The sequence below is a fragment of the Triticum dicoccoides genome, chromosome 6A (assembly GCF_002162155.2).
Source record: "Triticum dicoccoides isolate Atlit2015 ecotype Zavitan chromosome 6A, WEW_v2.0, whole genome shotgun sequence".
In the NCBI taxonomy this organism is placed as follows: Eukaryota; Viridiplantae; Streptophyta; class Magnoliopsida; order Poales; family Poaceae; genus Triticum; species Triticum dicoccoides.
Genome location: NC_041390.1, coordinates 600692375 through 600706190, shown reverse-complemented (window position 1 = coordinate 600706190; position 13816 = coordinate 600692375). Strand labels below are relative to the sequence as shown.

Sequence of the window (13816 nt, the reverse complement as noted above, 5' to 3'; positions counted from 1 at the left end):
AAACTATTTGCAACTCCTGGACAGAGATCAAGTTGGTTAATAAGTCGAGAGAGCTTGGAGCTCCCGGAGCCCAGTGTGTGGTAGTAACTAGTCATTGGACAACTTACACAGAACTCAGTTCTTAAGGACGGTTCCAGTGAGACAACCCACCATGTACTCCTACATGGCCCCTCACCGCTACCTTTACCAAATCGTGTTCACACGCTTAACTCTCAGCACCAGAACATATCGTACCACTCTAATTCATTCCCGATGAATCAGACCTGACACAACTCTAAGCAATAGCAGGCATGGCATGTAAGAACACAACATGGCTCAATCAACTCCTACACATGCTAGTGGGTTTTAACTATTTACTGTGGCAATGACAGGTCATGCAGAGGAATGGGTTCAACTACCACATCATAAAGTAGCAGTTGAATCGTTGTTGTCCTAATGCAATAAATGAGAGCAGGAGCGAGAGAGTAGGATGGTATCGAAATGAACAAGGGGGGTTTGCTTGCCTGGTAGATCAACAAGGAAGGCACTACTCCTCAGACAGGTACTCTGGAACGGTCTTCGGAGCAGGACCTATCGAAAAGGAACGGTGTCAGTAATCAATACACAACCATATGCAACAATATGATGCATGATCATGGCATGAATATGTGATGCTGATTGAGCTAATGCAACCATATTCAAATGCATCTCCAAAATAAGCTCTTTATATAAGACATTTTAGTGTTTCACTTATACAGTAGGTATAAGTTGGTTTGACATGCATGAAACTGGTACAGCTGGATAGATTGAATTTTTTTGATAATTTTTTATATATGAATTATTTCAATCTGAGCTACGGTTGAATTTATATGAATTTTCGAAGTTTTGAATATATTCTGGAATTTCTTGATTTATTTTAAAACCAGAAAATGATATATTGCGTCAGCACAGCGTCATGTTACATCCGCAGGTCAATGGCGCTGACCAAGTCAAACCTGACGTGTGGGGTCCACACGTCAGTGACTCAGTTAGTTAACGAGGGGGTTTATTTAGTCTAATTAGGATTATTGGGTGCCGGGCCCACTGGTCAGCGACTAACTAGCTAACTAACCTAGGTTAATTAGTGTTAAACTAATACTAACTAAAAATGTCAGGGGGTGGCCTACGCGTCAGTGACACAAGGGGGAGGGTCAAACCCCGGTCAGCGGGTCAAACCCGCCGGTGACTCGATGCCGGCGAGGCCAGACGCGGCGGAGAGCGTCGGAAATCGCCTTCCGGCGACCAAACGCGCGACGGAGACCACAGAGGCGAAGCCCGCGCTCTTCAGCACTAATCGGAGCAAGTGGGAGAGGCGGGGTCGGTCGGAGCTCGCCGGAGCGAAGCTTGGGGCGGCCTCCGGAGTTCGTCCTCGAGCGGGAGCGGGCTGTGGGGCACGGGGAGGCCACCCGAGGGGCTCTGCGGCACCCTCGTGGCACCAGGAGCACGATGGGGTGCTCGGTTTGGGCGGAGGCGGGCCGAGACGACGACGGCGACATGGACGGCGGTGAAGTGCTACGGCCATGGCAGGGGGAACGATGCTACGGTGCGCGAGCGACTAAGCGGAGAGGGGGGAATGGTGGCGGGGCTCACCATGGATCCGGTGGACGCGTCAGAGAGATCGGGGGAGGTCCAACGGCGACGAATTGATGGTGGCGGACGGCGGGGCCCGAGGAGGAAGACGATGGCGATGGCGGCGATGCAGGCCGTTCGGAGGTGCGTGGCTCGACGGAGAGGACGAGGACGACGGCTAGAAGCTGTTGGACTTGTCAGAGAGGCGAGGCCGTGGCGGTGGGCGCGGCAACGGTGTGCGGCAGCGATGGTGGTGCTCAGGCGTTCGTGGGAGAGGGCGACAGAAGCGAGGAGGAGGACTGGAGAGAGCGAGAGAGGCCTGGGGGGTTGTGTGGCGTCGTTCGCGGCGGCCAGGGCGTCGAGGAACAGGCCAGGCAGGCAGCTCGCGTGGCGCGCGAAGCGTGCGCGCGCGCCGGACACACTCCCGTCCTCCTGGCGGGAGGAAGACGACAGGGGAGGGGGGCAGGTGGGCTGGGCTGGCCAACTGGGCCGGCCAGGCCGCACAGTGCCGGGCTGCACAGATATGTGGCCCAGGCAAGTTTCTTTTCTATTTTTGTTTTGTTTTCTATTTTCTGACATTTGTTTTGATTTAATGAAAATTCTAAACCAATTTATTTTCTTCTGAAAATTATTGTAGGAACTAATTGGATTATTCCAAAGCCCCACAGTTAAAAGAATTATTGGACATATATAATATATATATATATATATATATATAACATATATATATCCAATGCAAATAATTATTGCATTAATTCCAAATGACCAAAATAAATATTTATGAGTTCCTAAAAATATTGGTTTGAATTTTACATCTGACCAATATTTTCAAAGAGCAACATGAACATTTTCTTGGACCTTTTTCGAGCAACTTTTATCTAGGTTATTTCCAGAAATGATTTCTAAGGGTTTCACAAATCCCCATTTCAAATTTAAATGAAATTTAAACATGATGCATAATGACTAGCTGGTCTAGGTCATACCAGAGCTAGGGATGTGACAACTCGCCCCCACTCGAAAAAATCTCGTCCCGAGATTCAGGAGTTGGCGGATAGAAAGCGGGGTACTCAAGTCGAAGACGATCTTCACGCTCCCAGGTAGCTTCTCTCTCGGAATGATGACACCATTGAACCTTGAGAAACTTGATGTTATGACGTCGAGTGACACGCTCTGCTTGATCCACAATGCGGACAGGGTACTCTCGATAAGTGAGGTTATCTTGGAGATCAAGTGTTTCGTGGTCCACTCCGCGGATGGGATCCGAGAAGCAACGCGTGAGTTGAGAGACGTGGAAGACATCATGAACTCAAGAAAGATGCGGGGGTAGTTCCAACTGGTAGGCAACCTCTCCTCGTTTAGCGAGAATGAGAAAGGGACCAATATAACGAGGAGCCAACTTGCCCTTGATACCGAAACGATGGGTACCCTTCAAAGGGGTAACCCGAAGGTAAGCCTTGTCGCCAGCTTCATAAGACACTTCCTTATTACTATGGCCATACTGGCTCTTTTGACGAGATTGGGCCGTTTTCAAATTCTCACGAATGATGCGAACTTGCTCTTTTGCCTCCTGAATCATGTCCGGTCCAAACAATTGTCTTTCACCGGTTTCTGACCAGTTCAAAGGTGTTTGACATCTTCGTCCATACAGAACCTCAAAAGGAGCTTTCTTGAGGCTGGATTGGTAGCTGTTGTTATAAGCAAACTCGGCGAAGGGAAGACACTTCTCCCAATCCATACCGAATGAGATAACACAAGCTCTAAGCATGTCTTCGAGAATTTGGTTGACCCTTTCCACCTGACCACTTGATTGAGGGTGGAAAGCGGTACTAAAGGAAAGATGGGTGCCCATAGCAGTTTGGAAACTCTCCTAGAAATGAGAGGTGAAAAGACTACCACGGTCTGAATTGATCTCTAGTGGGACACCATGAAGTGAAACTATTCGAGAAATATATAAGTCAGCGAGCTGACTAGCAGTGATACTCTCTCGAACAGGTAGGAAGTGAGCCACTTTGGAAAGACGATCAATGACTACGAAGATAGCATTATTCCCTTTCTTGGTCCTGGGAAAACCGGTGATGAAGTCCATACCAACTTTATCCCATTTCCATTCAGGAATAGCTAAAGGCTGGAGGGTGCCAGCAGGCCTTTGATGCTCTGCCTTAACGCGATGACAAACGTCGCAGTTAGCAATAAACTGAGCAATTTCTCTCTTCATCCTAGGCCACCAAAACCTCTGGCATAGGTCCTGATACATCTTAGTACTATCGGGATGAATCATGAGAGGAGATTCATGGGCCTCCTTAAGAATCAGTTGTCACAGATGTTGATTCTTGGAACCACCAAGCGATTCTCAAAGGAAACAACACCTCGATCATCTAAGGAGAAACTTCCACCAACTCCCTTGTCAATGTTTCTCTTGATCCAGGAAATTCCCGTATCCTGCTTCTGAGCAGAGATGATCTGATCCACAAGAGTAGGTTTCACCACCAAGGTAGAAAGGAATCCGTGAGGATCAATGTGATAGTTGAGCTTACATAACTCCTCATGGAAAAGTGGTTGGCCCTATTGCAACATGAGATTGTTGCAATAGAACGTACAACTTAGTGCATCAGCCATGACATTTCCCTTCCCTGGGGTGTAGGTAATCCCTAAGTCGTATTCTGAGATCAACTCCAACCAACATCTTTGCCTAAGGTTCAAATCTGGTTGGCTAAAGATATACTTGAGACTCTGGTGATCGGTGTAAATCTCGCAACGCTTACCAAGAAGGTAATGTCGCCAGGTCTTAAGTGCATAGACTACGGCTGCAAGCTCTAGATCTTGTGTAGGATAATTCTCCTCATGTGGATGCAACTGTCGAGATGCATAGGCAATCACGTGGCGATCTTGCATAAGAATGCAACCTAGTCCCTGTTGTGAGGCGTCGCAGTAGATAACAAAGTCTTTAGTGAAATCTGGTGGCACAAGTATGGGAGCAGAAGTCAGGCGTCTTTTCAGTTCCTGAAAACTATGCTCACACTGTGGGGACCACTCAAACTTTTTTTCTATCTTGAGAAGTTCCATGAGAGGTTTGGCCACTTTGGAGAAGTTCTCAACGAAGCGGCGACAATAACTGGCTAGACCAAGGAAACTCCTAACTCGCTTAACTGTTTCAGGCGGAGTCCAATCAAGAACGGCCTGAACTCTCTCGGGATTGACAGCAATGCCCTTACCAGAGATTGTGTGGCCGAGATAGGTCAATTCTGGTAACCAAAATTCGCACTTGGAGAACTTGGCATAAAGGCGGTGCTCTCTGAGTTTTTCTAACACAAGTCTAAGATGTTCGGCATGCTCTTCCTCGTTCTTCGAGTAAATAAGGATATCATCAAGGTAAACCACGACAAACTTATCTAAGTACTCCATGAAGATCGAGTTCATCAAGCGGGAGAATGTAGCTGGAGCATTGGTTAGACCGAAGGACATGACGGTGTACTCGTACTGGCCATAATGAGTGACAAAAGCTGTCTTAGGAATGTCCCCGTTTCTAATCTTGATTTGATGGTAGCCTAACCTCAAATCCATCTTGGAAAAGACTGAGGATCCAGCGAGCTGATCATACAGGTCGTTGATCCTGGGGAGCGGATACTTGTTCTTTATCGTGACCAAATTAACGGGACGATAATCTACAACTATCCGGTCTATACCATCCTTCTTCTTGACAAAGAGGACGGAGCAAGCCCAAGGAGAAGAACTAGGACGGATGAAACCCTTTTGCAAGGACTCATCAAGTTGTTTCTTAATCTCAGCAAGTTCTAAGGGTGCCATCTTGTAAGGTCTCCCAAAAATTGAGGCGGTTCCTGGGAGAAGATCTATGACGAACTCTACATCCCTGTCAGGTGGAATACCTGGCAGTTCTTCAGGAAAGACATCCGAAAAGTCACGGACTACCGGGATATCTTCAAGGTCTGGAAGAGGGCTGGCATTAAGAGAATAGAGTTGGCGCTTTGTAACTCTAGTGGAGACAGTGACTATCTTGCCAGATGGGTGTGTAAGCTGAACAGACCTTGTGTACCAAACAATCTTGGCATAATGAGCTTTCATCCAGTCCATACCCAAGATGATGTTAATATCTGTAGACTTGAGGGCTATAAGTGATGCAAGGAATACAAGTCTGCAACAAGGATTTCATTACCATGGCTTACACTAGAAGTTTGCCATTTGGATCCAGGAGTTTGAATTACTAGTGGAGAGGGCATATCACAAAATGAAATGTTGTGCAAGTTAGCATAGCTTTCAGAAATGAAGGAGTGAGATACTCCAGTGTCGAACAGAACCGATGCTGGATGACAATTGACAAGGAGTGTACCAAGAACGACATCCGGATCATCATGAGCGTCTTTAGTTGAGACGTGATGCACACATCCACGTTCAGTGGGAGCTGACTTGACACTTATCATCTTGCATGATGGCTTACCATGGCCAACAGACTTCTCTGGCTGGGGTGGAGCATAGTTAGTTTGAGAGCAGTCACGTGCATAGTGTCCTAGCTCTCCGCATGTGAAGCAAGTCCCTGAAGTAGGACGTGGACCTGCATTGACAAGCGGTCTACCAGTAGGCCTGGGTGGAGCATGTAACTGAACTGGGTGAGGCGCCACATAAGAGGGCCTCGGTGAATAACCGGGTGGAAGTGCGGAGTTCGGAACCCAAATCTGATGCTTCTATGAACTAGAACTGGAGGAGGAACCCAAATCATGGGTGTGCTTACGAGACTCCTCGTAAGTGAGTTGAGCTGTCTCTGCATTAATGGCCTTGTTCACAAGAGCCTGGAATGTATTGCAATGATGCAAGTGGAGATCACGATGCAACTTGGGGTTGAGACCCTTCCGGAACCTAGCCTGCTTCTTGGCGTCTGTGGACACCTCTTCTATAGCATAGCGGGCAAGGTTCTCAAACTCTCTACTGTAAGCATCAACAACCATCTTATCCTGGGTGAAACTACAGAACTCTTCTCTCTTGCGGTCAATGAGAGCCTGAGGAATGTGATGCTCGCGAAAAGCATCAGTGAAATCTTTCCAGGTGGTTATCTAGCCAGCTGGAAGCATAACCTCATAGTTCTGCCACCAAAGACTAGCAGGACCTTCCAGATGATAAGCAGCGTAGGTGACCTTGTCACTTTCAGCTAGGTTCGCAGAATGCAGCTTGTGAGTGATACTACAAAGCCAGTCATCTGCATCTAGTGGTTCAATGGAATGATGGAAGGTAGGTGGTTTCAGGCCAATGAAGTCATGAATGGACACAAACTCTTTGTGCTGATGGGAGGTGTTCTCCTCAATACGTGCTAGCAAGCGGTTAGACTCTCGCTTGTTCTTCTCCATCTCTAACATGAACTCTGCCAACGAAGACTGGTCTGGAGGATCCTCATCCCTACCATCTCCGTGGTTCTGGCTACGAGCAGCAGAATTTCGGTTAACCGGCAACATCCTAAAGAACGAAACCAAGGAAACAAGGATGGATTCAGCATCATCATAAGGATGTAGAAGGTAGCACAAGAATTTAGTATCTCCCAAACTCCTAGGACAATTCCGGCAGCATAACGGTAGTAAAATGCTCAAAATGAGACATTCTGCAAAAGACGGGGTAGTACCATAATCAACATCATCACTCAAGGTTCTGAGATCATACTAAACAGACTACACCGGAAGTACTTGAAAACTGGAATACGACTTTGATCAACCAATCCTATGGGACTACGGAGTAGTAACACATGATCCTGATAGACAGAAGAGGAAGCCTAGTTCCTTAACCCCGTAGGAAATATAGGATGACTTAGATCAGAAGGGCATGAGGTATAAGGAGTAAAAAGAGCCTTACGTTCCCTTCCGCAATCAATTCCCTTACATAACTAAAGAATTTCTAGACTCAACTTTGACCAGGTTGGCTTGGAAATCCTACAGGCAGTCAGGCTCTAATACCAAAGCTGTCAGGACCCCGATTCTAAGTCACACCGATCTAGCATGTAATACCTCATATCACTTTGCAGCCTCATGCACGGTATTCCCACGGGTGTCGCCTTACCATGGTCCGGGACCATTTGCGCCTTTTGGCTCATGTATATGATAGTGTCGCTCGCATCCATATGACAGAGAACCCGGGCCGACATGGCTAGTCATGAACCCAAAGCGGCACTAACCTATGGGGACAGGCATACATGATTCACATCGAGCATGTCGGTCAGCAGCGTGTGAATCCGGGCTATAGCACTGGGCTAATAGGACTCCGGGGAACCCAGGCTGTAGCAGGCTAGGCAGGACTCCGGAGGTCACCGCGTGACATTTCCCCGAAGGGACAGACACAGGAACGAAATGAAACACATGCCGGCCAGTCAAGTGTCCTGAGCAGTAGTGCTGGGCTACCAGGACTCCGGTGAACCGGGCTGTAGCGGACTACTATGGCTCGAGAAGCACTAGACTACATTTCCCAATAAGAGAGACTGCCAAGGATAAACAACTAGATTGTCGGATCCCACACATAGCAATACACGTCACACATACGCATAACATGCAAGTATGTGATGTACAACATGACATCACAACATAGGGCAACTCATATAGATAAAGGCCCAGAAGAGCCACATAGCATTAAATACACGCAAGGGTCACATGACCCATCATTCAGAGCATACATGCAACAGAAGCATTACATGTCTGAGTACAGACAACTACAAAAGAAAAAGGCTGAGAAGCCTGAGCATCTACAAGTCCCTCCCAAGGGTACAAGATCGTAGCTGAGGTAACAAGCTATTCGGGTTCCATCCGCAAGGAGATCCGGCCGGGGTGTCGCTCACGGCCCCAAACGATGTGAGCAGGATTCCCAAGCCCACCATCTGGGGGCCACTTGGTACACCGTGCCACAGTGACTAGTCTGTCCCAAGCCCACCTGGCTGGGTGCCACTAGGTAGACTACTAACACTACCTACAAACACCAGAAACTATTTGCAACTCCTGGACAGAGATCAAGTTGGCTAATAAGTCGAGAGAGCTTGGAGCGCCCGGAGCCCAATGTGTGGTAGTAACTAGTCATTGGACAACTTACACAGAACTCAGTTCTTAAGGACGGTTCCAGTGAGACAACCCACCATGTACTCCTACATGGCCCCTCACCGCTACCTTTACCAAATCGTGTTCACACGCTTAACTCTCAGCACCAGAACATATCGTACCACTCTAATTCATTCCCGATGAATCAGACCTGACACAACTCTAAGCAATAGCAGGCATGGAATGTAAGAACACAACATGGCTCAATCAACTCCTACACATGCTAGTGGGTTTTAACTATTTACCGTGGCAATGACAGGTCATGCAAAGGAATGGGTTCAACTACCGCAGCATAAAGTAGCAGTTGAATCGTTGTTGTCCTAATGCAATAAATGAGAGCAGGAGCGTGAGAGTAGGATTGTATCGAAATGAATAAGGGGGGTTTGCTTGCCTGGTAGATCAACAAGGAAGGCACTGCTCCTCAGACAGGTACTCTGGAACGGTCTTTGGAGCAGGACCTATCGAGAAGGAACGGTGTCGGTAATCAATACACAACCATATGCAACAATATGATGCATGATCATGGCATGAATATGTGATGCTGATTGAGCTAATGCAACTAGCTTTTATTTGGATGAAATCCATTTGAACCAAAGATTCAATTGCATCTCCAAAATAAGCTCTTTATATAAGCCATTTTAGTGTTTCACTTATACAGTAGGTATAATTTGGTTTGACATGCATGAAACTGGTACAGATGGATAGATTGAATTTTTCTGATAATTTTTCATTTATAAATTATTTCAATCTGAGGTACGGTTGAATTTATATGACTTTTTGAAGTTTTGAATATATTCCAGAATTTCTTGATTTATTTTAAAACCAGAAAATGATATCTTGCGTCAGCACAGCGTCATGCTTACGTCAGCGGGTCAATGGCGCTGACCAAGTCAAACCTGACGTGTGGGGTCCACACGTCAGTGACTCAGTTAGTTAACAAGGGGTTTATTTAGTCTAATTAGGATTATTGGGCGCCGGGCCCACTGGTCAGCGACTAACTAGCTAACTAACCTAGGTTAATTAGTGTTAAACTAATACTAACTAAAAATGTCAGAGGGGTGGCCCACGCGTCAGTGACACAAGGGGGAGGGTCAAACCCCGGTCAGTGGGTCAAACCTGCCGGCGACTCAACGCCGGCGAGGCCAGACGCGGCGGAGGTCGTCGGAAATCGCCTTCCGGCTACCAAACACGCGGCGGAGAACACAGAGGCGAAGCCCGCGCTCGTCCACGCTGATCGGAGCAAGTGGTAGAGGCGGCGGCGGCCGGAGCTCGCCGGAGCGAAGCTCGGGGCGGCGGCCGGAGTTCGTCTTCGAGCGGGAGCAGGCTGCGGGGCACGGGGAGGCCACCCGAGGGGCTTTGCGGCACCCTCGTGGCACCAGGAGCACGATGGGGTGCTCGGTTTGGGCGGAGGCGGGCCGAGACGACGACGGCGACATGGACGGCGGTGAAGCGCTACGGCCATGGTGGGGGGAACGATGCTACGGCGTGCGGCGACTAAGCGGAGATGGGGAATGGTGGCGGGGCTCACCGCGGATCCGGTGGAGGCGTCAGAGAGCTCGGGGGAGGTCCAAAGGCGACGAATTGACGGTGGCGGACGGCGGAGCCCGAGGAGGAAGACGATGGCGATGCAGGCCGTCCGGAGGTGCGTGGCTCGACGGAGATTATGAGGATGACGGCTAGAAGCTGTTAGACTTGTCGGAGAGGCGAGGCCGTGGCGGTGGGCGCGGCAACGGCGTGCGGCGGCGACGGTGGTGCTCAGGCGTTCGCGGGAGAGGGCGACAGAAGCGGGGAGGAGGACTGGAGAGAGCGAGAAAGGCCTGGGGGGTTGCGTGGCGTCGTTCGCGGTGGCCAGGGCATCGAGGAAGAGGCCAGGCAGGCAGCTCGCGTGGCGCACGGAGCGTGCGCGCGCGCCGGACACACGCCCGTCCTCCTGGAGGGAGGAAGACGACAGGGGAGGGGGGCAGGTGGGCTGGGCTGGCCAACTGGACCGGCGAGGCCGCACAGTGCCGGGCTGCACAGATATGTGGCCCAGGCAAGTTTCTTTTCTATTTTTGTTTTGTTTTCTATTTTCTGATATTTGTTTTGATTTAATGAAAATACTAAACCAATTTATTTTCTTCTGAAAATTATTGTAGGAACTAATTGGATTATTCCAAAGCCCCACAGTAAAAATCAGAATTATTGGACATATATAATCTCTCCCTAATAATAAAGCACGGATTGAGTCTTCGGGTTCAGTGTCGCGGCGTTTTTGCGAAATATTCCCTGTGTCTTTTGGTATTCGATCCGCAGTACTTTAAATAAGTCAGCCGAACCGGTATGGCCGAGATAAAAAAACACACCCTCACAACCCTGCCTCCCAATCATATCTCTGACTCCAGCACACCACCGCCTCTTGCCACGCCACGCCCCCGCGGCCGCGCGCCGCTGGCCCATCCCCCGCCGCCCCCACCCCCTCGCATGTATTCCATGGTTAGATCTGCCGGCCGCCCGGTCGATTTTGCCTTGAACGAGAATGTGAGCTCGCGGGCGCCGCTGCATCTGCTCCGACGGAAGGGGCGGGAGATGGCGCTGCTGGAGGCCGTGATTGGGGGGAGACGGCAGGGAGTATGACGAGCTCGGGGAGGAGAGGTTGGAGGGATGGACGCGGGAGTCAAGCCGCCACGAACGACGAGTCAACAACACGTGCCGCACGGGCACGCGACCACCGTGTCTCCCGTCAATCCGGTCGCCCATGAGAGGGACGAATGCGATCACGAGTTCATGTCCACATACTGGCGGTGGAGGAGGCGGAGGAGGGCTCAACACAAGGTGGATCATCCTTGCGTTGGGGTCCTCGACGGGGAGGAATTGACCACTGGCATGCAGCGGCTCAGGTCCGGATTGATGCGCGGCCATGGGGCGATGGCCAGGGTGATCCACAATGGCCGGGTCAACGAGTGCGTCGTCCTAGACCTCTACTCCTTCAGCACACTGATCCGGGGCTGCGGCCAGGTGATCTGGAGCGTGCATGGAAGGTGTTCGATGGTATGTTCTTCGGGCAGTTATGAAGAAAAGTGTGGATTACACTATTCTTTGTTCCGATTCTTGCACCTGTTGGTTTTTTACTTTCAGAGCTCTGAAAAGTATAAGATGGTCTGTGTTTTCTTTCCTGGTACAAGTACTTTAAACTGGCACCATATTATTGCTACAATGAACAAAGGTTGTATTTTTTACATTGATTGGTACGCAAATAGTTGTCTTAGCTGATCACCTGTTGCGTATGTATGCTTTCACTTAACCTTGCTTGTGTCTGTGTTATTCTTTCCTAGCTGTATCTGCTTATGGTTTGATGCTTGCCCCTGTGTTGTGCTACAGAACTTACCTAACAGGCAGAAACCCGGATGAGGGAAGGGCTCTGTGGTAGATCGATCAAGGGAACATATTATTTGGTAAATCAATTTTCTGTCAATTTTAGTTTCCGGTCTCTTCTTGCATGCATGAATTAGTCCTTGTTCACTCTGCTTACTGTTCTCTCTCTACAGAGCAGTGAAAAAGAAAATGAAGGAACAGATGGATGATTTTCAGGTATTGTTTTCAACTGGAAATGTTCAAATTGATATGTATGTGATGATTTTCCTCTTCTATCTGTGAATAAATGTTCCCTCTAATCTTTTCTTTAGATACACGCACAAAAAGTAAAAACCAGTCCTTATTTCTGTTTACTACTAGGGCTATTTGAAGCAGCAGCAGGGAGAAACCACCCTACTTTGCCATGTCTATGAGCCATCCAGTCTAGAACCCATATGAATTCTGAACATCTAGCAGGGTGCAAGTTACTTCGCTGATGCTTATATGTTCTAGAAAGTAAAAGAAAGATACTACTCAACTACCCCCTCCGTCCCAAAATAAGTGTCTCAACTTTGTACTAACTTTAGAAAAAAGTTGTACTAAGCTTGAGACACTTATTTTGGGATGGAGCGAGTATGCTTTTGCCAATTGTCCTATGGACTTTGAGTAAATTTACACAAATGCTTCTTAACCATTATGGTAGATTATTGATAGAAGCTATCAGCCTGATATCTCTGAAGATAGAATAGCATAATGTGTGTGATTCGGTGTTGTTACCCTCGGATGCAGGTAATGAGAGAATCAATCGGGCAGGAATACCGGGAAGTCGTTGAAAGAAGGGTATTCACTGTAACTGGTAATCGCCTTGATGAAGAGGTATAGTGGCAACATTTTTTTCTATGGTTAAATTTGTTCTTCTTTCTTTCTATTGTTTATCTTTCTTACAGTGTGCCTCCTTTGTAACTTTGGAACCTGCGGACAATTGATGGTTTAATCGAGACAGGAAGAAGTGAGCAGATTTTCAAAGATGCAGTTCAGCAGCAGGGGAGAGCCCATGTATATATGAGTTATAACTTGGTCATGATCTGGACACTTGTGGGAAAAACACATCGAAATCTCAGGATGATAATTTTTCATCCATGTTGCAGATATTGGATACTGTTGTTGAGATACAGGAGCGGCATGATGCTGTAAGAGATCTAGAGAGGAAGCGTCTGGAGTTGCAGAAGGTTATACTGTTTTAATGCACAAGCTCTTTTCCAATTTATTTTATAGTTGACACTTGACACCTACCATGCATGCATATGTGAATCGAAGGGATTTCCTTTCCTGGGTTTTCGCTTGTAGATATTCCTGGATATGGCAGTGTTGGTTGAGGCTCAAGGAGACATGATCAGCCACATAGAGACACATGTAAGACGATGAATGTTCAGGGTAGTATTTTTTTTCAAAAATATGTTCAGGGTAGTGTTAGTACGCAACAAGTAAAAACACAATTTGTGATGCCGCCTCCACCGGTAGTGACAACACGGTCGCTGCATGTGGTCTATCCTGAGCCTCTGATTGTGGTTGCTGTTCTTTCGATATCCGCTTGCCATGATATTGTGGCTGGACTTCTGGTATGTGTAATGTGTTACCTCTAAATTTTTTTATCTGGACTAATTAGGGCCTGCTTCTGTTTGCTCTAATTGATATAATGGTTGTGGCATGCAGCAGCCAAGCCAACAACAGAGCCAGGCTTAGGCCTGATAATGAGTTGACAAATATGGTCAAAATGCTGGAGATGACGAATCTAACGAAACTGAAGAAATACGCGCGCGCCG

At 48.1% G+C, this 13816-nt stretch overlaps 2 long non-coding RNA genes across 3 annotated transcripts; both read left to right on the top strand.

The window, feature by feature from the left end:
* Window positions 1-11580: 11580 nt before the first annotated feature.
* LOC119314474 lies at window positions 11581-12236 on the top strand. Its single transcript, XR_005152325.1, has 3 exons — window positions 11581-11690; window positions 12021-12094; window positions 12188-12236. It is a non-coding gene; the product is annotated as an uncharacterized LOC119314474 (long non-coding RNA).
* Window positions 12237-12779: 543 nt separating this feature from the next.
* Window positions 12780-13794, top strand: LOC119314473. Of its 2 annotated transcripts, XR_005152324.1 has the most exons (4): window positions 12780-12869; window positions 12997-13049; window positions 13142-13222; window positions 13341-13794. It is a non-coding gene; the product is annotated as an uncharacterized LOC119314473 (long non-coding RNA). The 2 variants fall into 2 exon arrangements; XR_005152323.1 differs by having other exon boundaries at window positions 12997-13222.
* Window positions 13795-13816: the final 22 nt, after the last annotated feature.